The sequence below is a fragment of the Podarcis bocagei genome (assembly GCF_964188305.1).
Source record: "Podarcis bocagei genome assembly, chromosome: 3".
Taxonomy (NCBI): domain Eukaryota; kingdom Metazoa; phylum Chordata; class Lepidosauria; order Squamata; family Lacertidae; genus Podarcis; species Podarcis bocagei.
Window position 1 is genome coordinate 90,468,358 of NC_138127.1, and position 23,825 is coordinate 90,492,182.

At 46.4% G+C, this 23,825-nt stretch overlaps 2 long non-coding RNA genes across 3 annotated transcripts; both read left to right on the forward strand.

Moving 5' to 3' along the window:
- Positions 1–620: 620 nt before the first annotated feature.
- Positions 621–4,450, forward strand: LOC308584303. Its single transcript, XR_014006759.1, has 2 exons — positions 621–899; positions 2,720–4,450. It is a non-coding gene; the product is annotated as an uncharacterized lncRNA (long non-coding RNA).
- Positions 4,451–5,305: 855 nt separating this feature from the next.
- Positions 5,306–9,590, forward strand: LOC308584230. 2 transcript variants are annotated; one of them, XR_014006674.1, is made up of 4 exons: positions 5,306–5,545; positions 6,350–7,107; positions 7,755–7,970; positions 9,518–9,590. It is a non-coding gene; the product is annotated as an uncharacterized lncRNA (long non-coding RNA). The 2 variants fall into 2 exon arrangements; XR_014006675.1 differs by lacking the exon at positions 9,518–9,590 and having other exon boundaries at positions 7,755–8,344.
- The last annotated feature ends 14,235 nt before the right edge of the window (positions 9,591–23,825 follow it).

Below are 23,825 nucleotides of genomic sequence, written 5' to 3' on the forward strand. Positions count from 1 at the left end.
TGCACTTCATCACTTTTTTAAAAGGGAGGCGGGAGCTGTGGTGCTGCAGTGGAACACAAATGGGCATTAGATCCTCTTAGCCAACCCCACATAACTGATGGTAAGAGATGATCTATTGCAGCCCCAGGAACTACTTATTAACAGAAAGCGCCTGCAGGGTTTCATCTAGCTGAGGCCATCAAAATGATAGCTCTTTCAAGAGACGCATTGTGCTCTGCAATCGCTGATTTCCCAATACTTAATTTTTGGCCATCGTGAATGAGTTCAGGCAGCCACAAAATTGCCCATCATTTCCAAAACAGCAATCACTGTCTTGACAAAAATCCTCAGGCTTGTGATCTGGTGGTTGCTGGAGGCATTAGGTCTGAGATGAGTACACAATTAGCCCATCTTATGGACTTGCTGCTGCTGTTAAATTTGTTGGTCGCTTTATCTTTCCCAAGGCAACCCAGCCTTACATCTATTAAACTTTTACATCAAACAGTTACCCTATTTTATTTGTAAGGCATTGTGTATTTAGCATGCACACCTGTCACATTAGGTCCAGTCACGAACGACTCTGGGGTTGCGGCGCTCATCTTGTTTTATTGGCCGTGGGAGCCGGCGTACAGCTTCCGGGTCATGTGGCCAGCATGACTAAGCCGCTTCTGGCAAACCAGAGCAGCACACAGAAACGCCGTTTACCTTCCCGCCGAAGTGGTCCCTATTTATCTACTTGCACTTTGTGCTTTCAAACCGCTAGGTTGGCAGGAGCAGGGACCGAGCAACGGGAGCTCACCCCGTCACGGGGATTCGAACCGCCAACCTTCTGAGCAGCAAGTCCTAGGCTCTGTGGTTTAACCCACAGTGCCACCCGCGTCCCCACCTGTCACATAGGCCCCACTTAATCATTTGCAACAGTATTTATTATTATTATTATTATTATTATTATTATTATTATTATTAGTCTATGTCACCCTTCATTTGAGGATCACAGGGTGATTTACAATATAAAAACACAAAAATATAAAATATATAATGAAGATGCCTGTGAGCGTCCCTATGGGGAGAGCAGTCCACAAACAGGGATCCATCACAGAAAAGGCCCCTTCTCGTGTTGCCGCCCTCTAGACCTCTCGTGGAGGAGGCACATGAAGAAGGGCCTCAGGTCGCTTCATATGGAGAGAGGCAGTCCTTGAAGTACAGTGGTTCCTCGGGTTAAGAACCTAATTCGTTCTGGAGGTCCGTTCTTAACCTGAAACTGTTCTTAACCTGAGGTACCACTTTAGCTAATGGGGCCTCTTGCTGACGCCACGTGTCAGGGAACTGACATCGGAGCAGAGTGGAGAGGCTAGGCTCCCATATTCTGCAGGAGAGGGAACGAGTAAGGGAAGAGAGAGGACGTCCTCTGGGGAAAGAAGTCCAGGTGACACCAGGAAGAAGGGAGAGGCAGAGAGCACTTCGGAGGGGAGGCTCCGAGACTCTTCCAGTGAAGTCAGTGAGGAGAGTGGAGGACCACCGCTTGGCACGCCCACTCTGCGCAGAAGGCTTCCACGCAGAGAGGCGAGGCAAAGGTTGTCCGTTAAGGAATTCTTATGCTGGAGGAAATTTAGGAGACACCCACTGACGGATTCTGCCAGCGATTGAGCAGCAGCGCATAAGGGCTGCTCAGCCGGGGAAAGACGCAACCACCCCAAGCAGTTGGGAATGGCTGGAGGTTTACACACAAGCAACCCCAATTCCCATGATACCACGCCACCGGAGCACGATTTCTGTTCTCATCCTGAAGTAAAGTTCTTAACCCGAGGTACTATTTCTGGGTTAGCGGAGTCTGTAACCTGAAGCATCTGTAACCCGAGGTACCACTGTATTGGAGATTTGGTTTGTTTTCCTGTCCAGCTGGCAAAATCACCTCACAGAGGTTTCTGGCTGGCCAGTGAAGGATATCATACTTTAAGTGTGTCACACTGTGGGTATGTTTAGCCTGGAAAAGAGGAGATTGTGAGGAGATATGATAGCCATCTTCAAATATCTTGAGGGCTGTGTCACATGGAAGATGGAGCAAGCTTGTTTTCTCCTGCTCTGGAGGGTAAGACCCCGACCAAAGGCTTCAAGTTACAAGAAAGGAGAATCCGACGAAACACCAGGAAGAACTTTCTGATGAAAAAATTCCTTCCAGTAGCACCTTAAAGACCAACTAAGTTAGTTCTTGGTATAAGCTTTCGTGTGCATGCACACTTCTTCAGATACATTTCGTGTGCATGCACACGTAAGCTCATACCAAGAACTAACTTAGTTGGTCTTTAAGGTGCTACTGGAAGGAATTTTTTTATTTTGACTATGGCAGACCAACACGGCTACCTATCTACTACTGGAACTTTCTGATGGTAAGAGCTGTTTGGCAGTGGAACAGATTCCCATGGGAGGTTGTGGACTTTCCTTCATTGGAGGTTTTTAAGCGGAGGTTGGATGGCCGTCTGTCATGGATGCTTTAGCTGAGATACCTGCATCACAGGGGGTTGGACTAGATGACCCTCGGGGTACCATCCAGCTCTACTATGACTAAATGGGCTGTTGGTTTGACACAGCACGCTCAAGCCTCTTTCCTTTTCCCAGCCTGCTCTGTGCAGTAAAGGGAAAGTCCCTCTCAGCTGCGTTGCCTAGAGAGAAGTCCAGCCCTTGTTTTGACGTTTCATTCAAAGAGAGATGACGAAAATAACCTTGCCATCTCTCATGGCAGATCCGGATGAAACTGTGAACTTCTGCTACAAGATTCAAAAGGGTTCGTGACTCCAGTCAGCCCACCCGCCAACCGTCCCAATTTGAGGAGCGCAGATACAATATCCTGAGTTATCGTGACCTGTGTGTAAATCCCAGCCACTGAGTGCCTCAAGTGGGGGGAGAAAGAGAAGATGAATACACGGGTCTCTTGGGACAGCAAAGTCATTCATGATTAATTTCGCAAAGCATTTTCGGCACACAGAAACAGTTCGGCCTCCCCGCAAAGGAGTGTTGGAATTAAGGGAAACAGATTCCCCAAGCCATGTGACCTAGCAAGTTAATACAGAGCCTCATTTCAGAGTATGTACCCTCGGAACGTACCACTTTGGAGATTAAAAAGGGAGCCTTGATTGGGATGCTAATAGGGGTGGACGAAGCTGTCGCTTTGGCTCCCTCCGTTGGCTTTGAAAGCCAGCTTCCAAGCACAATGTAGGAATCCATCGACTTTTGTGCTGCCGCTACAGAGGGGCCTGCAGTTAGTGAAAGAAGCTACTGATTCAGCCCGTCATGTTCTGTCACAGATGCCCAGTGACGAAACACCAACTGAATCTTTGAAATTGTTTCAAAGGGGATCTTTCCAAGCAGGAGAAAAGGGGGAAGGAAGAAAGAGGCCCCGACATCAAATATTTGGGACTTTGCCCATAGCTGTCGTGACTGTTGATCAGTCCTCTTCCCTGGATGCTGAATATATTGGCATCCTGAAATGAAAGGAGGGCTCTTCCAAACATGACTGCAGACCCAGACATCGCCGATAGCTAATGAGAAGGTCTCAGAGAGCCGGAGTTTCCGTTTCCAGCGCGTGCTCCGAAAGCTGTAAAGAGCCTGCAAGCCAGCAGGCACGCATTTGGAAACCTCTTAAGATATGTTAGCCAAATTTTTACAGTATCGCTCCTGAGATCCAGGAGCAGGTTTTCTTCTTTGTTTGGAAACAATCAGACAATTTTGAATAAAAATGGCAGGCCGGACCTTTCAAAGCTGCGCTGATCTCAACCACTAATTTCAAAACTGCGGAATTTTTGTTTTGGTTTCTTTGAACTCCCCAGCAAGGCCCAGGTATGAGGCTGATAGCGATAATATAAATCAGTTCCGCTGACTTCTCCTGCCGCCATTCTTCCCTTTCTATTTTCCCAGCACACACCTGCAAAGCTGCAACCTCCAAGAATTTATTAGAACAGGCTTCCTCAAACTCGGCCCTCCAGATGTTTTGAGACTACAATTCCCATCATCCCTGACCACTGGTCCTGCTAGCTAGGGATCATGGGAGTTGTAGGCTGAAAACATCTGGAGGGCCGAGTTTGAGGAAGCCTTTATTAGAGGCTTCACTCAGCAATGCTAAGTTTGATTACCAAACCTTAGCTCTGGCAGCAATGTCTCTGAGCATGTGCCGAGCAGCTTTGGGCAAAGTAGCAGTGCTTCAGAAGAAGTAGCATTCTTGGAGGTTGCATCAAGCTGGATGCTAAGTCATCCATCAGCCTTGCTCGGGTTCAACCATTCTCATTAAACACAGAGCCTATGGCAATGGCAACATGATCCAGCCAACGTTTTTGTTCTTTATTTTCCTCTCCCTTCATTGCCACACCCTGGTTTGTGTCACACCCAGCCTGATGAAGGGTTATGGAGAATTCAAAACCTCACTCTGTAGCTTAGGACATTTTGGTTGCTCCAAATATAGGCATTTCCCGACTGTGAATTTTGGATTTAATTATGTTGTTTATTTGCACCTAATATTTACTTGGTGCTGCTTATGCGAAAGATCTGATATCAATGTGCACGATATTGATCTGCAGATTTGCATTTAATCACCTCCCTAGCTAATCTCAACGTCACAGAGAACTTCCCAAACCACTTCTTCACTCTGTGATTGATGATGAATTGATTGCTTGGTGATTTGTGGGAACGCTCTCGAGCTGAGACTGTCATTTATGCAGCCAGCCTCAAAGTGACTGAATTTGGTGGAATTCGTCTAGCCTCAAAGTTAATAACTTAATTAGTGGTTTGGCAAACTCTCCGCTGCAGCATGACGTGCCATAGAATAGTAGCTTCAAAGTCCACTGCTGGCTGGATGAGGCCTATGGCACTACTTAGAGTAGGGTAGGATGAATGCTCTCAGTCAACTAGAAGACCAGTGTCTGTACCCTTAAAATGGATTATAAAAAATGCAAGGTGCACAGGTGTTCAGGTATTTTTCAATAATTTTGGGAGGGATTCAATGTCATGTTCTTATGATTGCAGTGCAAGCATTTCAGTTTGCAAAATGGAACAATCCCTCCTCTCTTTTCCCCGCCAATCACCCCCTCTTCAGTGTCAATTTGCAGTGTCCCTATTTCCCATGGACAGTCTCTGATTTACAGAAGCCATCCTGGTTTCTGATTTGATCCCAGAATGTCCCACTTTCCCTTAGGACATCTCTATTTTCATTGTAGAAATGTTGGAGTTTATGGAGTTATACAACCCCCGAGCCAAGGAGACAAGACCCAACCTTTAGAAGACAGGCAGTCCTGTATAGCGAAGCTTTTTTTAAAAAAAATGTTCAATGTTGTATGGTTTTATATACAGTGGTACCTCGGTTTAAGAACAGTCCGGTATAAGAACGATTCGGTTTACAAACTCCACAAAGCCTGAAATAGTGTCCCGGTTTGAGAACTTTCCCTCGGTCTAAGAACAGAATCCGAACGGTGGAAGGGCACCGGTGGCAGGAGGCCTTGTTAGGGAAAGCGCGCCTCGGTTTAAGAATGGTTTTGGTTTAAGAATGGACTTCCAGAACGGATTAAATTCGTAAACTGAGGTACCACTGTATATTGGAAGCTGCCCAGAGTGGCTGGGGGAAGCCAGTCAGATGGGTGAGGTATGCTGATGATGATGGAATAGGACATTCCTATTTTCACTGGAGAAATGTTGGATGGTATTAATTTGGGGGGCACACAGGGGTAGTAGAGGAGGAAAGCACCGTTGCATTAGCAGAAGTCTTTCCCCAGGGCTTCCACAGATGGGACTTGCAAGATCAATCTCCCCTACTGCACTGGCTACCAATTAGTTTCTGGGTCCAATTCAAACGTCTCAGGACCGCAGTACCTCAAGGACCGCCTCTTTCCCTATGAACCTACCCAGACCCTGAGATCATTTTCTGAGGAACTCCTTCGTGTGCCTCCTCCTCCAGAGGTCCGGAGGGTGGCAATGTGAGAACAAAGACTTCTCTGCAGTGGCTCCCCGTCTGTGGAAAGCTCTCCCCAGGGAAGTTTGCCTGGTGCCTTCATTAGACACCTTTATGTGCCAGGCAAAAACGCTCCTTTTTAATCAGGCCTTTGGTTGATCTGATTTACATCCTATGCCCTTTTAAAATGTGGTGTTTTGGGGGGGGTTGTGGCTAGGGGCTATTGGGTTGTTGCTTTTATTCTTATTACGTATTTTGCGGTTTTATATCTTACTTTTAGTCTGTGAACCACCCTGACACCCCCAGGTATAGGGTGGTATATAAATTCAATAAATAAATTAATAATAATAATAATAATAATAATAATAATAATAATAATAATAATATCATTTGCACCAATGCAGTAATTTTCAACCATTTTCTAATGTCTAGTTACAGTTGCAGCCCACCCTTAGCACCCACTTTTGGAATGAATTAATTGAGGAAGGGCTGTAGATCATTGGTGGAACACCTGCTTCGCCTGCAGAAGTTCTCAGGTTCGGACCCCAGCAGGTTTGCCTGGTAGAGAACCATATCTGAAACCGAAGGGAGCCACTGCCTCACATCCCTTCCAGTTTCTGAGAGGGGAGGGCGATAAAATGGTGGTTAGAAGACAGCCAAGCACCCAGCACAGCCCGCTGCCTTCCATTCCCCTCAAGGCTTTTGAACCTTGGAGAGAGTCTCTTCGCTCCGCAAGGAATGCAGGATGGAATGCTTTGAGGAGAAGGCGTCTCGGAGGCTGCCTGACTGGGCTGGAAAGCCAGATTGGCTGGCAGATCGAGCATCAATAACTGGCTGCGTCTCCAGAAGAAGAAAACGCCTGCGTCTTCTCTCCTTCCATTCCTGAGACAATCTGCCATTTGTTCAAGAAGAAAGACAGATTCTAAGACGGGCCGGTTATCTCTGAACTCTTAAAACAGAGAGAGAAGACATATTTGGACTAAGGGGCGGTGGTGGAAATGTTAACGTTTAAAAAGATTAGCATTCTTTGATGGGAAGATTACCTTTATTTCTTAGCAGATAATGATCCTGGACAAAGAGACTTTCTCTGCTGCTCGGTCCTGCTTGTTCCCGTTGTCATGTTGAGGTTTCCCTCTTCACTGTAAGAAATGGCTCAGTTTATAGTTTGCAGTGGTTTGAAGAAGAAGACGACTGAGGTGAAAATGTTAAAAGGGGTCTTTTGGGGGCACATTGAGAAAAGGGGTATTTTGGACACTGTAGTGAGGGTGGAAATCTATCCCTGAGAAGTCTGACTGAGAAACTTTTCCAGAAAATCAGAAACTAGAACCTCCCTGGTCATGTGTTGCTGCCTGAAAGCTCCCAGATCTGCAACTGTTCCTCATTCCAGGCAACTTTCTCTTGCAGGAGATCACAGGTTATCGGGCCTGGCATCAAGCACCCTCAGGCAACTGCTGGGGCACCCTCACCCTAGCAAGCCCACCACGAATACATGCCCTAGAGTGACAATGAGAGCCAGTGGTGGTGTAGTGGTTAAGAGTGGTAGTCTCATAAACTGGCAAACCGGGTTCAAGTCTCCGCTCCTCCAAATGCAGCTGCTGGGTGACTTTGGGCTAGTCACACTTCTCTGAAGTCTCTCAGCCCCACTCACCTCACAGAGTGTTTGTTGTGGGGGAGGAAGGGAAAGGAGATTTTTAGCCGCTTTGAGACTCCTTAGGGTACTGATAAAGTGGGATATCAAATCCAAACTACTACTACTACTACTACTACTACTACTACTCTTCTTCTTCTTCTTCTTCTTCTTCTTCTTCTTCTTCTTCTTCTTCTTCTTCTTCTATGTGTCCAGTTTTACAGATGACAGCTGGTATCTGAAGTGCTGGAAGACCATAGCTCTCTATTTGAAGGAGTCCTCTGTTTGAAGGGCTATCTGGTCCAAGTCCAGTCTAAAGATAACAGACCCTAAGGGAGAGCAGGAGAGACCTTGAAGTTGCCCATCAACTGCCAACAGGGCCTGGAGAGTGGACTGAGCGGGAACACTGGTCACCCAGTCTTCCACATGATGGTGAGATGTGCTAAACGTGCAGGTGGACCCATAAATCACCACATACAGCTTCCATTAGCACGTACAAATATTTCCACTTGGTGGGGGGGATGTTTAAATGACCTCAGTAGCTGCACACGGCAATGTCCTTCAACACTCTGCCACAAAGCAGGTGTTTTGTCCTCTAAAACATCTTACAGGACATGCACATGACAAGAAACTCATAAGCCACTTACTCTCAGCATCTAGACATATCATAACAAGACACTGGAAGGACCTGTCAGGAGTGAGCATAGACCACTGGTATCAAAGTGTGTGGAAAACTGCCCTACTAGAAAAATTAACCAACAAATTTAAACTAGCATGGGGACAAGCAAAGGAGGATGCCTTCACCCGAAGGTGGTTCCTCCTCCTCCTCCTCCTCCTCCTCCTCCTCCTCCTTCTGTGATCACTCATAGCCGAGTAAGATTGTCTTCCATGAATATGGTCTTGAGTCTGTAAGTGACTGTGGAGAGCAATTCTGGAACTGGACATCCTTCCACAGTGGGGACATAGGTTTCTGGGCAAGAGTTAATCACGGTGAGGGTTTGCCAAACGTGCCTTCCTCTTAGCACGTTTCTTCCTTTCGTCCTGAGTTCGTACTTCTTCAAAGTCCATGACACCTTTGGTAGAGGCTTATCACGTACACAGCACAACAGGACATTGACCTATCCCCCCCACCCCTACAAACAGCATGCGAATCAAAATGGCTAACCTGACACAACAACAGCCCCTCCCAGCCCTCATGCATACAGACAAACAAACCAATAGGAGTATAGCATCTAGATCAAGGGAAGTAATAGTGCCACTGTATTCTGCTCTGGTCAGACCTCACCTGGAGTACTGTGTCCAGTTCTGGGCACCACAGTTCAAGAAGGACACTGACAAACTGGAACGTGTCCAGAGGAGGGCAACCAAAATGGTCAAAGGCCTGGAAACGATGCCTTATGAGGAACGGCTAAGGGAGCTGGGCATGTTTAGCCTGGAGAAGAGGAGGTTAAGGGGTGATATGATAGCCATGTTCAAATATATAAAAGGATGTCACATAGAGGAGGGAGAAAGGTTGTTTTCTGCTGCTCCAGAGAAGCGGACACGGAGCAATGGATCCAAACTACAAGAAAGAAGATTCCACCTAAACATTAGGAAGAACTTCCTGACAGTAAGAGCTGTTCGACAGTGGAATTTGCTGCCAAGGAGTGTGGTGGAGTCTCCTACTTTGGAGGTCTTTAAGCAGAGGCTTGACAACCATATGTCAGGATTGCTCTGATGGTGTTTCCTGCTTGGCAGGGGGTTGGACTCGATGGCCCTTGTGGTCTCTTCCAACTCTATGATTCTATGATTCTATGATTCATACTGAAACCAACCAAACCCTAGACCGTCCAATCTCTCACAACGCCAATAAAAACAAAAACTATATAAATAAAGGAGGCGCTGACACAAGACCCCAGCACAAATACTGCACAATAGAATGAAAAGAGCTTCATGCCCTAACTCTCCGCTTGCCTCTCTCTCCCCTCTCTTTTGTCTAGGTCAATAGTGTCTCACACCAAATGTAAACGAACTGTGAAAAAGACTCTATGAACTGAAAGTGGAGACGCTATATGTACTTTTCTTTCTTTGTTTTGTATCACACAAAAACAAAACAAACTTATGTTATTTATTGTATTTATATCCCCCCTTTTTCTCCAAGAAGCTTAAGGTCTCCCACATGCCCCCCCCCCAATCTCATTTAATCCCCACAACGACCCTGTGAAGTAGGTTAGGCTGAAACCTGACTGCTTTGATTCCAGCAGCACTACTGGATTATCAGAACTATTCGTCCCCTGGCAGGAAAATGGGTATACACATACTTAAACATTCTGGGAAATGGTTGCTGATAATGGCCAGGAATTTCCCTCATACCAGATCGCTGTGAAACGCTAAAGCCACGCTACCCCATCGTTGTGAACTCAGTAACTCTGGATGGAAGACCTCCCTGGGTAATTATAATATATAGAGCAGCAAATCATGTCACTGGAAATTATTACAGCAACCCTCTAAACAGAAGTAGATTGAATAAATATGGGGAACTATGACTAAACAGACTGACTCAACAGAGGCAACTTGCCAAGGAATCGCAGCTTTAAAAAATAAGGTTGTGGCCCTGTGGTTTCTCTTTGGCATGCAATAAACGATGGTTTATGGTGACGCGTACAAGCCTAACTCCCCCACAAGACTTGCAGGCTACCTCCTCCTCCACCATGTTCCTCCTGTGCAGCCACAGGAGGGGACCAGAAGTTGCCCCTTCTAGTTTTGACTGACCACCGTTCAGGGGCATAGCTAGCTGCTCTGGCACCTGGAGTGGCGGGGGCAAGGTGAGCCCCCACGGGGGCAGGGCAGGGATCCGTGCACAGGGGAGCTGTGGCGAGCCGCCCAGGGGGGCAGCACGGTGAGCTGCCCACAGAATCCGCCTGGCGGGCGCAAGCCCCACACTGCCATTTTGGGCAGCGCAAGGCCCCGAGCCACCACGTCACTCCCAGGAGAGACGCGTGGCTCGGGCGCCCTGCAGGCCATGCCCTGCAGTAAGTGCCGCCCCCACGGTGTGCCATTTTGTCACCCCGTCAGGAATGACACCCGGGGTGGACCACACACTCCGCACCCCCCTTCCTTCACCCCTGCCACCATTTAGCATTATAGCCCAAACCTAAAATGTGGTCAGTCTGAAGTTTCCTAGCCCATGATTTGAAGGTGGCTTGTTTCAGACAAATCACCGTTAAGATCTGTCAGGTTCAGGCAATATAGCAAGCTCTAGCTAGTCCAAAACAGAAGGGAAAACTTCTGAGTTCCTCCTTGGAACTTGCAAGCCGCTCTTCTGGTGCACCATAAACCATGGTTTGTCATGACATCGAAATGCAAGCTCTATAGCTTGTAAAGATGCCTTTCACACTCCTGACTGTGTTCCTATGAAATGCAATGCATATACAGTACAACAACAACAACAACAACAACAACAACAACAACAACAATTTATTATTTATACCCCGCCCATCTGGCTGGGTTTACTCAGCCACTCTGGGTGGCTTCCAACAGAATATTAAAATACAATAGTCTATTAAACATTAAAAGCTTCCCTAAACAGGGCTGCCTTCAGATGTCTTCTAAAAGTCTGGTAGTTGGTCTTCTCTTTGACATCTGGTGGGAGGGTGTTCCACAGGGCAGGTGCCACTACCGAGAAGGCCCTCTGCCTGCTTCCCTGTAACTTGGCTTCTCGCAGTACCATATCATACACTTCCAGATTTGCTTGACCGTCCTGCCTTTTTATCATTTTTCACATTTGGCCCCAGAGAATTTTTTTATGGAGTGAGTTGAATTCTGCATTTCATTTTTCTCTTTAAGATTTGTCCCCTCCCTCATATTAATTTGTATTTCTGTTGCACTATTAAGAAGTGTTCTACCTGTATCAGAAATTAAAATGTCATGCAAAAATATCTACAGCTCTTCTGGTGTCTCTTTCTCTCCTCACAGTCATAACATCAATGTTGTTAGGAGCTTAGGTTTGCTCCAGTAACACTGAGGCAGAGTGGATGCTTTCATGCAGTTATGCGTGTGTAGATCTGGACTGGCAACTTAAAGCATTTTCCGCACATGAGGTTTCTAAACTGCCTTTCGATGTCTCTCAGCTGTTCTTGTCAACATCTGAGCATCCTAAATACCGGAGGGCTTTAAGAAAAGGGGCATTTGTAATGCTAATGAACCTTCTGTCCAGTGCAGGTCTTACATCTGCATTACAAACCTGAACCCTTTTAAGGGCAGAAGATGTAGAAATATAGATATGCATATATATATGGAAGAAGCAAAGATGACCAGTATCAAAGCAAGGATTCTCCAACATCAACTTCATTGGACTGGTCATGTTGTGCGGATGCCTGATTATTGTCTTCCAAAGCAACTACTCTATTCCAACTTAAAAATGGAAAGCGTAATGCTGGTGGTCAACAAAAGAGGTCTAAAGACTGTCAAGGCAAATCTAAAAAATGTAGTATAAACACTGACAACTGGGAAACACTGGCCTGCGAGCGCTCCAGTTGGAGAACAGCCTTGACCAAAGGTGTCATAGGCTTTGAAGACACTCGAACTCAGGACGCAAGGGAGAAACGTGCTAAGAGGAAGGCACGCTCTGCAAATCCACACCATGATCAACTCCCGCCTGGAAACCAATGTCCCCACTGTGGAAGGATGTGTGGATCCAGAATTGGCCTCCACAGTCACTGACGGACTCATTGTTAAAACCGTGTTTGTGGAAGACAATCTTACTCAGCTACAAGTGATTGCCAAAGAAGAAGAAGAAGTTAGATACGCAACCCCAAATCAGCCTCAACATTGATGCAGTGTGTGTCTGGAGGAGGGCAGTCACATTTGCAGGCAATGAAATAAGAAGGAAAAATGTTTCGTTGAAGGAAGTTTCATGTGAGCACTTGCAACTGATCCCAAAATTATAGACTTGGAAGGGACCATCTGGGTCACATAATCCAACCCCAGCAATGCATGATTCTATCTCCCAATGTGGGACTTGAACCCACAACCCTGTTATTTGTGCGTTAAATTATCACAGGTGATCACAGTTACTTTTCTGGGATTTCCCCCATTTGCAACACATATGAATAGCAAACGTTGTTAGCGCTGAGTCTCATCTTGGGAAGTTCCAGCGCTGGTCCACAGGCATGTCTATCTTGTGATCTCCCAGACCTCCCTTGTCCATTTATCTACAGATCAGCCTGCCTTCTCTGCTCATGCTGACACTGTTAAGTACAGCATGTATTAAAGTAATCATTATAATTATGCCCATCTTTCACCATCAGACAGCTTTTGGAACTCCTCACCTGTCGCCTCAAGGGCAGATCCAGCGTAATTTCTCAGATTTTTTTCCAAACAAACAGGCTCGGGGTGGGGCGATAGGTCCATAGGAATTTCTGTACGTTGCAGGTAATGGGGCAACTTTTTGCACTCCGAATCAGCACTGCAAATCTCTCTCTCTATCTCTTTCTCTCTCAGCTGGGTTAAGCTCAACTCTTTGACAGCTACCAGCAGACAGCTTAGGCAACAGTCTGACGTCTTCCGCAGTCTCCGCAAAATGAGGCTCCTTAGATTAATGAATTGATAGCGTTTGGGTAATGCTATATTCTTCACTGGTAGGTAACGAGCCATCTGGGATAGCTCAGCCAGTAGAGCACAAAACTTTTAATCTCGGGGTCGTGGGTTTGACTCCTGCGTTGGGCAAAAATATTCCTGTCTTGCCAGGGGTTGGACTAGATAACCCTCGTGGTCCATTCCAACTCTATGATCCTATGAAGACCTGGAGAGCAGGAGCTGCCATGCCTCTCATTTATATCAGGCAAATTCCATCACATTAAGACTGTCAGTTTGCATTTCTTAGTACAGAAAGTATTGATCTGATGGGTAGAGATCTTTACTATTCTGATTAATACAAGAAGGTTCAAGAAACTTCTCTGTGTGAAAGAAGGTTTATTTCTACGTGAGAGAAACAGGAATAAGGTTTTTGATGTTTGGGTTATTTCTCTGGGAAGCTGAGTACAGCTGTTTTAAACTGGTTTTGTTGTTCTTTTTGTCAAGGTCATACTGACTATAATAATAAGCCCAGGAGGAGCCTAGGTCTCACTCATTAACTTTCTTTGTTCTAGTGTTTTGTGGTTCTGTATGCTTTAGTCTTATTATAAGTTTTGTAAGTTTTATTGTAACTGCTGCAACTGAATTTTTTTTATGGACTGTGCCAATCCTGAATGTATTGCATTTGTGAGCATTTATGCTCATTTGCCTTCAGTAGAAAGGAAAGCTCTGCTGGATGACGTACAGTTGCCTCTGGTCTGTATTTTGGAAACTCTGCTACGTGTTTAAGTTTTTCCCCTCCTCTGGTGCTGGCCCATCATAGACACAGCTATCACTGACACACGCCCTGAAGTGTATCCCTACTAATGCAATTTGAACTCAAGACGCAAGGGAGAAACATGCTAGGAGGAAGGCACACTTGGCAAATTTACACCGTGATCAACTCCTGCCCGGAAACCAATGTCCCCACTGTGGAAGGACATGTGGATCCAGAATTGGCCTCCACAGCCACTTACGGACTCATTGTTAAAACCGTGTTTATGAAAGGCAATCTTACTCAGCTATGAGTGATCGCCAAAGAAGAAGAAGAAGCTCCATTCTGTGCCCAAATAATGAACTCACAAATAAGGAACTCTCCTGTCATTTACGGGTTCAGAGCAACACACACTACCCTGGGTGTGATTCCTAAAGCTCAATGGGAGAAGTTAAGCACCATTGCAGGGAGCTCTAATGAGGATCTAGATCTCAAGTCACTGACAATGCACATGGAGGGTGGTTGGCTGGCGATATGGGAAGTATCTACAGCACATCTCTTAATAGCAAGCACAGATGGCGACTTGACACCAACAGGAATGGAGATGAAGCAAAGGCCACTGGGAAACCAAAGGGAGTTAGCAGCATGCTCGAGGTCGAGGAAACACCATGGAGTAAAGAAGTACAAGCACCCAATTGGACAACCAACGTTCTAACGATGACCGAGCATGCTCAGTAGCCATGGAACGCTGAGTGTCAGCTGGAAATTGGGTCCTCCCTTAAAGAGGGTGTGTATTGCGGTGAGACCTGGAAACCAACACCCTGTGTTGTGGGTGGGTACGATTGGTCAGCCACAACACCCGATTGGAAGGTCCCTTGTAGCTGGGTGCAATCTGGCCAATGGGACGCAGTTCAAACGGTTCGAGGGACCTATTTATGCCCATGCACATGACCCAGAGCTTCCTCTTTCAGTGTGTGCATTTGGAACATCCGCCCACCTCTCCCTACTTTTAGGGCTTGTTGCGCTTGACCTTGCTATGCCATCGTGTGTCGTCTGCCGTTGGGGCAGGGGCACGGCAGGAATTTCCCCCACTTGGCTGATTGGCTGTTGCCATTTGGGTTTCGCCTGCCATGTAGCAAATCGTCACAACTTGTAATGTTGCGGATAGGCTCTGGTTCAGGTGATAGGGATGGGAGAACGCTCTCGCCATCCCTATGTGAAGGGTATTCTGTTAAAGGAATCCAGGGACTCCATGGTTTGGTCAACCCCTCAGAGGGGGTTGTGCCCGTGCCTGAGTTCAGGGGGACATTTGGGTGGTGGAGTTAGCCCGTTCCCGGCTTTCCGCCTATCCAGGTGTTCACCCTTGGCTGACCTATGCTGGAACCCTGGGTCAGCGCTACCTGCATGGCAGGGAACTAGTCGAACCAGAGCCTATGCAACCAGTCACTTGCTGTAATCAATAAAGTTGTGGCCTAAATTCTGCCAAAAACCAAAACCAAAATTTGAGCCTAGTGTGAATTTATTTAGGGGAGAGGTTTCTGTGTCTGAACACGCAAAAGGAAATCACAGAACTGGGTGGGGTCATTGGGACAATGAAATGGAATACCTTGGGGGAGGGCATGGCTGGCTGCTACTCTAAAGAGGAGGGTGCACTGCAACATTTTGTTGCAGATCCCACTCACCCCTTCTATTCTGCACAACGTGCAGGTGTGCCTAGGAGGAAGGGGGAGAAGAACGAGGGCTCTGTTGAACATCTCGGGGTGCCTTCTGTGGGTGAGCACTGTGTGTGAGCTCAGGGAACGATTGTGCCCACATTCCTGGGAAAAAAGAAGAGGCAGGGGCCTTGGATTTCTGCATGAACCCATGAACCCCCTCGTAAAAGAGGCTTTGTGGACAGAATACGCCTCTCTTTGGAATGCTCTGCTTCCCAGAGAGTAAATGTGTGATTAAGGGAAGCAGCAGCAGCAGGGGGGGAAACGGGTCGTCCAACTCTGTTAGCATGCCCTTGCTCCTTTAACAGCAGTTGGATTTGCAGACATCGTTATGGGAAGCTTTTCATGAAACCCCCAGGATAGCTCAACTGGCAGACCATGAGACTCTTAATCTCAGGATCATGGGTTCAAACCCCACGTTGGGCAAAAGATTCCTGCAACGCAAAGGGTTGCACTCGATGACGCTCATGGTCCCTTCCAATTCTATAATTCTATGTCTGCAGAATGCAGATGAAATGTTAGAGTTGCAGGGCCAGGGACTGGGGAAATGGTTGACAACTCTCCCCAATCTGCATGGATTGCATGGAGAGCCAGTGTGGTGTAGTGGTTAAGAGTGGCAGACTCGTAATCTGGTGAACCGGGTTCGATTCCCTGCTCTTCCATATGCAGCTGCTGGGTAACCTTGGGCTAGTCACACTTCTCTGAAGTCTCTCAGCCCCACTCACCTCACAGAGTGTTTATTGTGGGGGAGGAAGGGAAAGGAGAATGTTAGCCGCTTTGAGACTCCTTCGGGTAGTGATACAGCGGGATATCAAATCCAAACTCTTCTTCTTCTCCTCAGCTTGGTTTTGCTTGTCCTTTGTGGCACCCCAAGCCAGGGGTAAGGATTGTCTTGCCCGGAGTTGGTCAAGGCCCACATCCCAGCTGGCAGCCTGTTGCCAATCCCTGTAGGCTCCGGAAACTTCTCCTTCTTGCTGTTGCCGAAGGCATGAGAGAGCAAAAGGGCCAGGGCCAACACTTGGTGTTCTTGGGTTGTGACCTTGGCAGGGCCCACTGTTGATGCCTGTTCTGTCGTCTGTCCATCCGCCAAACAATTTTTTGCTGGCAGTACTAGGTGCATGGCACTAGTTTCCTCTGGAAACAGATGCAGGAGAACCTGCAAGCTACAAAGCTTCTGGTTTCCTAAGGAGGCTCTCAGCAATGCCTAGGCTGGATCTAGACATATCAAAGAATCATTTCAGTTAAACGCGTTGTAAAGTTGAACAGGGAAAACGGGTAGAGAAAAATGGGGCTCCACAGCACCATCTGGTGGCACAATGTTATATTGCATACGCAAGGCATATAAATCGCTTTTTCTTTACCAATCTAGTCGATTCTCAGTTACTGGATGCATGAATATCTGTTGGGCAGGATGGTACAGAGATTAAAAGCCATGACTTTCCCTCAGTGATATATGCTGATTTCGCTATTCCCTGACTCCACCTATCTGTTTCTTCAGGCTACATGCTAATAAAATGGGGTTTTTTTAAGTGCCTTCTTGCTGGTACAACCTTGAGGGTTCTTTTGGTAACACATCAAACAAGGAGAAGAAAGTTTGGCTTCTACTTCCTACGGTTTTGAATCTTCTTTTCATGTTCGTAATTGGCATCATTTCTATATATAATGCAAATATAGTCCTTCGCAGCTTCAAAGTGTTGCACGAAATGTTAATTTGCCAGAGAGATGGGCCTTCATTCCACAGGCGTCAGCCCTACCTGAAATTATTAATCCACTACATCACCAAGTAAAGGGCAAAATGCTGAAGATAATGGAATCCTTACGACTAGTTTAATCAATTCAGAAACTGTTAATTGGCTGAAATTAGACAACCCCTGACCATTAGTAGCGGCTTAGCTCCTGCAATGTTATTTTACCAATGCTTATTGGATTTTGCTGGATATTATTGTGATGTGAACAACTTTGATCTAACTGCCAAGGTCAGGTGATGCAAAAATCATTTTGGTAAATATATAAATATAAAGGCAGCACATTTAATTGGGCAGCAGGATTGTCATTGCTTCTTCTCAAGGGAGGGGGTGAGACATGTTAATATTTATAATGTAATGCTTACAAGTACTAGTGGTAGAAATCACTACCTTAAAAGAAGCCTTCTCTCTCAGAAAGGAATCCTTCTAAGGTGATGTCTGTGTCAGCAACTGTGTGCATAATCTTAACAACAACAAAAATCATAGCCCTAACAGGCTCTCCCAGCGAGATAAATGAGTCATTACCATGAATGACCACTTGCAAGAGTTTTAGTTTTGCCAGGGCTGCCGTACACCCGGAATTTCCTGGACATAGATGGGATCCGTCCGTTGAAAATGGCATCAGGGCGGAATTTTCAAAAAATTGGGAAAACGTCTGGGAAAATCCCGGCATATGGCATATTAGAAATGTTGGTTTTTGGCAATTTTTCTTTAAAAATAGGTAAAAAACCAACAACCACCATGGCCCAAAAAAGCTCACTTCTTGAAATAGGGCAACCCTATTTCAACACCTTTGTTGTATTTGTGTTTTTAACTGTTTTCAATTATCATATGTATAATCACATTAAGAGAATGGTTTAGAAGGTGATTGATAAATCAGTGGTAACAGCAACAGCGGCAGCAGCAGCAGCAGCAGCATCAGTGTGCGATGCTTTTTGTGCTGTGGCTGATTGACACCTGATGCCCTTTTTAATGTGTTGAGGGAGGGGGGGAATCATTGATTAGCTTTTGATCTTATTTTTATTATGTATTTTCTGTTTTCTATATTGCAGTTTTATGTTGCAAAACACCCTGAGATCTGTCAAAGGGTGATATGCAAATAATAGTAGTAGCAGTAGCAGTAGCAGTAGCAGTAGTAGTAGTAGTAGTAGTAGTGATAATAATAATAATAATAATAATAATAATAATAATAATAATAATAATAATAATAGAGAAATCCCATGGTTAGGTGCTGGGTGGGGTTGTTTGTGACAGAGGAAATGCCATTTCCTAAACCCAGTTGGGCTTGAACTGGCAGGAGCAGAAGGTGCAACAGTGGTAGCTTTTAATCTTTTATTTAAACATTTTTTACATTTTGAAAATATCCGTCTAAGAAAAAAAGGGGGGGGGACTAACCCAGCTTCAGGGCTGGCATAATTTGCCTCTCTTTCAGGGTACGATCTGTTCTGAGATAGTTAAGCCCACTTCTGCCTAAACGCACCAATGCAAGCTCTGTGAATTTATTCCCCTTCCCCTCCACAGCCTTTTCAAATGAGAAGCAGTGAGTGACTTTGGGTTTCCAGCTCTGCATTTTCCCCAGACTGCTTCATTCAGCCCTGAAGCTGGGGGTGCTGGGCCAAGTAATTTGTCAGGGGGACTCTGCACCATCCCCACCACCCCGCTCTCAGGCCGTGTTCATGATGCTGAGAATCTTTCCACCCGTTTCCTCCCCGCCCCAAGCTAATAACTTTGCTTACTGAGTAATATTAGCTCTTGAAAGAGAGGTTTATATCTGAAGCGCTAGCGTAACTGCAGCAAAACCATTGCTGGCGGCAGTCCTCCATAACATACCACGCTAATTATATTCCCCAAAGTGCATTTGATAGTCTCCATAATGATAGTAATGACATAACGATAATGATATGTTTTCATTTTATACAGCTCCTTTCATGCTAAGCGTAATTCGGTATTCTTTCAAAGTTATGGGTGAAAGGGATGTCCTCAGTTCCAGCTTTGCCAAAACCTGCTGTGATCCTTCCTGCTTCAACAGAGAGCGACATTATGGTTTGACATGGCGTGCAGGTAGTAAGCTAAAGTTGCAAAATATCAGAAAATATAAAGTGGGGTTGTTGTTTCGAAAGATGAACAAGTTATTTCTTAATCTAGAAAGTAATATTGTATGAGTGCATATGCAGTTGTGTGTGTGTGTGTGTGTCCAGGCTAGTGCCAAATTTTGAAGTAAGTATAATGGTTGCATTAAAAGGTGATGAAGAGATCTATTTATCTGATACATTCCAACACTGATTCTGAAACTTTTTTGGCCCCTTTGGGTCCATAAACATCCCCAATGCCCCCTCCCCTTATAAAAAGCGTTATTCAGAACAGCAGTCTGCATGACCCACTAAGGAATACAACAACACAGCGAAATTCAAAAAAGTTACAATGAAATGCAGCTTTATTCAAAATTCAGTTGAAATTATTTAATTCAACAAAACTGATGAAATTGATCTGGTGACACCAGCTTTTCACAGTCTGATAGTCATTTATACCTCTGGTGCCCTTCTCTCTCTGTGCCCTCGTGGATACAGTTTTTGGTGTCCAAAAAAAGAAGACTGACTGCCGAAGAATTGATGCTTTTGAATTATGGTGCTGGAGGAGACTCTTGAGAGTCCCATGGACTGCAAGAAGATCAAACCTATCCATTCTGAAGGAAATCAGCCCTGAGTGCTCACTGGAAGGACAGATCCTGAAGCTGAGGCTCCAATACTTTGGCCACCTCATGAGAAGAGAAGACTCCCTGGAAAAGACCCTGATGTTGGGAAAGATGGAGGGCACAAGGAGAAGGGGACGACAGAGGACGAGATGGTTGGATAGTGTTCTCAAAGCTACCAGCATGAGTTTGACCAAACAGCGGGAGGCAGTGGAAGACAGGAGTGCCTGGCGCGCTCTGGTCCATAAGGTCATGAAGAGTCAGACACGACTAAACGACTGAACAACAACATATATTGATGCTATACTATACTGCACTGAAATGTTTATTTTTTTATTTTTTTAAATGTCCTTGAAACTTCCTGCCACATTTGCTATCCAGTGTGGTGTAGTGGTTAAGAGCGGTAGTCTCGCAATCTGGGGAACCGGGTTTGCGTCTCCACTCCTCCACATGCAGCTGCTGGGTGACCTTGGGCGAGTCACACTTCTCTGAAGTCTCTTAGCCTCACTCACCTCACAGAGTGTTTGTTGTGGAGGAGGAAGGGAAAGGAGAATGTTAGCCGCTTGGAGACTCCTTAAAGGGAGTGAAAGGCGGGATATCAAATCCAAACTCTTCTTCTTCTATCCTCCTTTCCTGCCACACCAGTGCGGTGCGCCACAACCTTTGAGAACCACTGACTTAAGGTCACCCAACATTTTTAAAAGCAGGAAAACTTCTTTGGGAGTGCCCTTGAAGCATCAAACCCAAATGTATCCTCTCCTTTTCCAAGGTAGGGTGTGTGTGGAATAGTTGTGGAACTTTGAAATAGAAGCCCGGGCATCATTCTGATTGGTTGACAGTCTGTGATGTCACGCGTACTTGCAGGGAGATTTTTATACGAGCAAGGAATTGAAAACCTCCCGTCTGAAAAGCTGAAATCAGCACTGCCACTTCATTTGGTGGTAGGCATAATCTAGGCGACGTATGTCAAGAGTAAGGGAAGTGGGAATGAGAAGGGTGGAGGAAAAAGAGAGCAGATATTTCTGTAGGCAAGGAGGCTCCGGGAACCCAAGGGGAGCCTCCAGTTACATTTTTCAAATAGTTCTCAAGTGGTTAGGCCTGCACGGCCCACAACAACTTTGGCAAGCTAGGCAGGCTCAGCAGGTTCCTCTGTCCCCCTCTCCTCCCAGCTTTAACTGTTCTGCTGAGCCTGAGGCAAAGGCAACAACATCGTCCCAGGCCTCTGCAAAGTTGTACACCAAACAACTTGCAAAGAAGGCCGCTACAGTATAGGAAAAGGTTGATCTGTCAACATCAACAAAGCTGGTGCAGATGAAATCAAGACGTCAGAATGAAAACTCTGCATGGAAATTGAGCCAGGCTGTTTCATTGCTATGTCACGAGTTGCAAGAGAGAAGTAGGAGAGAGAGAGTCAGAGCGATGTTTGATTTCTGCTTGAATCTAAGGCTGTGGCTATGGAGGAACAAGCGCCTTTTGGGTGCTAATGCTGTGAACCTTTCCATCATAGGCTCAGGTTGTATATGCGTGTAAATAAACCATATATCATAAAGACACTGTAGCCTCCACTGTGGCTTATTCCAAAAGGAAGCACGAACCCTGGGTAAGCGGATGAAACCTCCGGCATCTCGCGCAGCTCTGAGACTGGGCTGTTGTGCAACAGTATGTTGCTTTGTCCTAGGCACCTAAGAAAAGCACTGTTGCATCGGACTCAAGGCCCATCGAATCCAGCATCCTTTTCGCACAGAGGTCAACCAAATGCCTCTGGGACGTCAGCAAACAGGACCTGAGTGCTAACAGCCCTCTCCCAACTTGGGATTCCCAGCAACTGGTACCCAGAGGCACAGTATGCCTTAAAGGATGCAGGTGGCGCTGTGGTCTAAACCACTGAGCCTCGGGCTTGCCGATGAGAAAATCGGCGGTTCGAATCCCCGTGATGGGGTGAGCTCCTGTTGCTTGGTCCCAATTCCTGCCAATCTAGCAGTTCAAAAGCACACCAGTGCAAGTAGATAAATAGGTACCACTGCGGCAGGAAGGTAAACAGCATTTTCGTGCGCTCTGGCTTCTGTCACGGTGTCCCGTTGCACCAGAAGCGGTTTAGTCCTGCTGGCCACATGACCCAGAAAGCTGTTTGTGGATAAACGCCAGCTCCCTCAGCCTGAAAGTGAGATGAGCGCCACAACCCCATAGTCACCCTTGACTGGACTTAACCGTCCAGGGGTCCTTTACCTTCTTTTTTTATGCCTTAAAATGGAGGTCCTGCGCCTTACCTCTAAGCTTTCAGGGTTCCACCTCTTCCCTGGCTTTCATGCACAGCATTTCTCTGGCTTGTCATGAGCTGCCGACTGCACTGCAGCGCTGGCAAGGGAAAGGGGAAATCTGTTTGCAGGTTGAACGCCTCCACCCCTTGCCCCCCCCCATTTGCAGACAGGGGAATAGATTGCGCCTTGCGAAAGCGATACCTTTTATTGTTCCATCTTGAGGAACACGAGCATGTCACCAGCAGAAGTTCATCCAATAAAAGGTTTAACTTTACTAGGATCTGAGTTTAATGTTTATTCTGTGCCAAGAATGTGTCAAGCGCTGGGGAGAATGGAGCACTGGCTCTGACAGTGCACCTCCAGATTACAGTGGTAACTCGAGTTAAGAACTTGATTTGTTCTGGAGGTCCGTTCTTAACCTGAAACTGTTCTTAACCTGAAGCACCACTTTAGCTAATGGGGCCTCCCGCTGCTGCTGCGCCACCGGAGCACGATTTCTGTTCTCATCCTGAAGCAAAGTTCTTAACCCGAGGTACTATTTCTGGGTTAGCGGAGTCTGTAACCTGAAGCGGCTGTAACCTGAAGCGGCTGTAACCCGAGGTACCACTGCATGTATTTATGTCTATGGACATGCTGTGGAAGGAGGCGATCCTGAAACCCGAGGCAGTAGGTTCTAATTTCAGGTGGAGAAATCACACTTTGAATACTTCCTTATTGTGGGGGGCGAGGGAGTGGGATCTCCCTGCATATGAATTAAGGTACGGAGCAGGTTTATATGCTGATATGCTACGGTTTTAGTTTGTTTTTCACTTGAAGAGGGTGTTTATGCGGCAGGGATGGGAGCATTCAAAAGTGGCACCCCCCTACTTGCAGTCTGTGGTGGTACAGTCCGCTCTAACATGCTGCTGCATGGGTTGACCAGGCCTTAGGGCCATGGCCAGGCTGAGTGCTGGTGGCCCCCTCCTATGTCAATGGGGCCCCCTGGTGGGCTCATTGGGTAGCAGCACCAGCACCCAGTTCTATCATTAGGCAGAATGAAGCAGCCACCTCAGGCAACCATTTTGGGGTGTCATGAAACAACAGCTATTTAACTTTTAGTGCCAGTCCATTTGTGGGATTTTCTGCCTCAGGCAGCAAAATAACTTGGCTGGCCTTGGGTACTACATGCCTAGACTAAGAGGGACACGGCCACTGTTAGCTGCTCAGGCTGCAAAATCTCTGTGCACTCCCATGAGCACTGGGTGGTAGGGTCTGTGAGCAGCCACTAGGGGCGCTGTGTGAAAATAGAAGTTCAGCACCTCCCAGACCCAGATGCCCTTAGGTACTTATTGGAGCATCAGAAATAAAAAAATTAAAAATAATGAAAGGGGCCCAGGACAGCCTTCAGCATTGTGTCCTGAGTGTGCCTCAAGGCTTGTCCATATGTTGCAGGAGGGATTCAAGTGCATGCCAGATTATAGGGCTATGTTGCCCTAGTACAACAAAGAAGAAGAAGAGTTTGGATTTGATATCCCGCTTTATCACTACCCAAAGGAGTCTCAAAGTGGCTAACAATCTCCTTTTCCCTTCCACACTC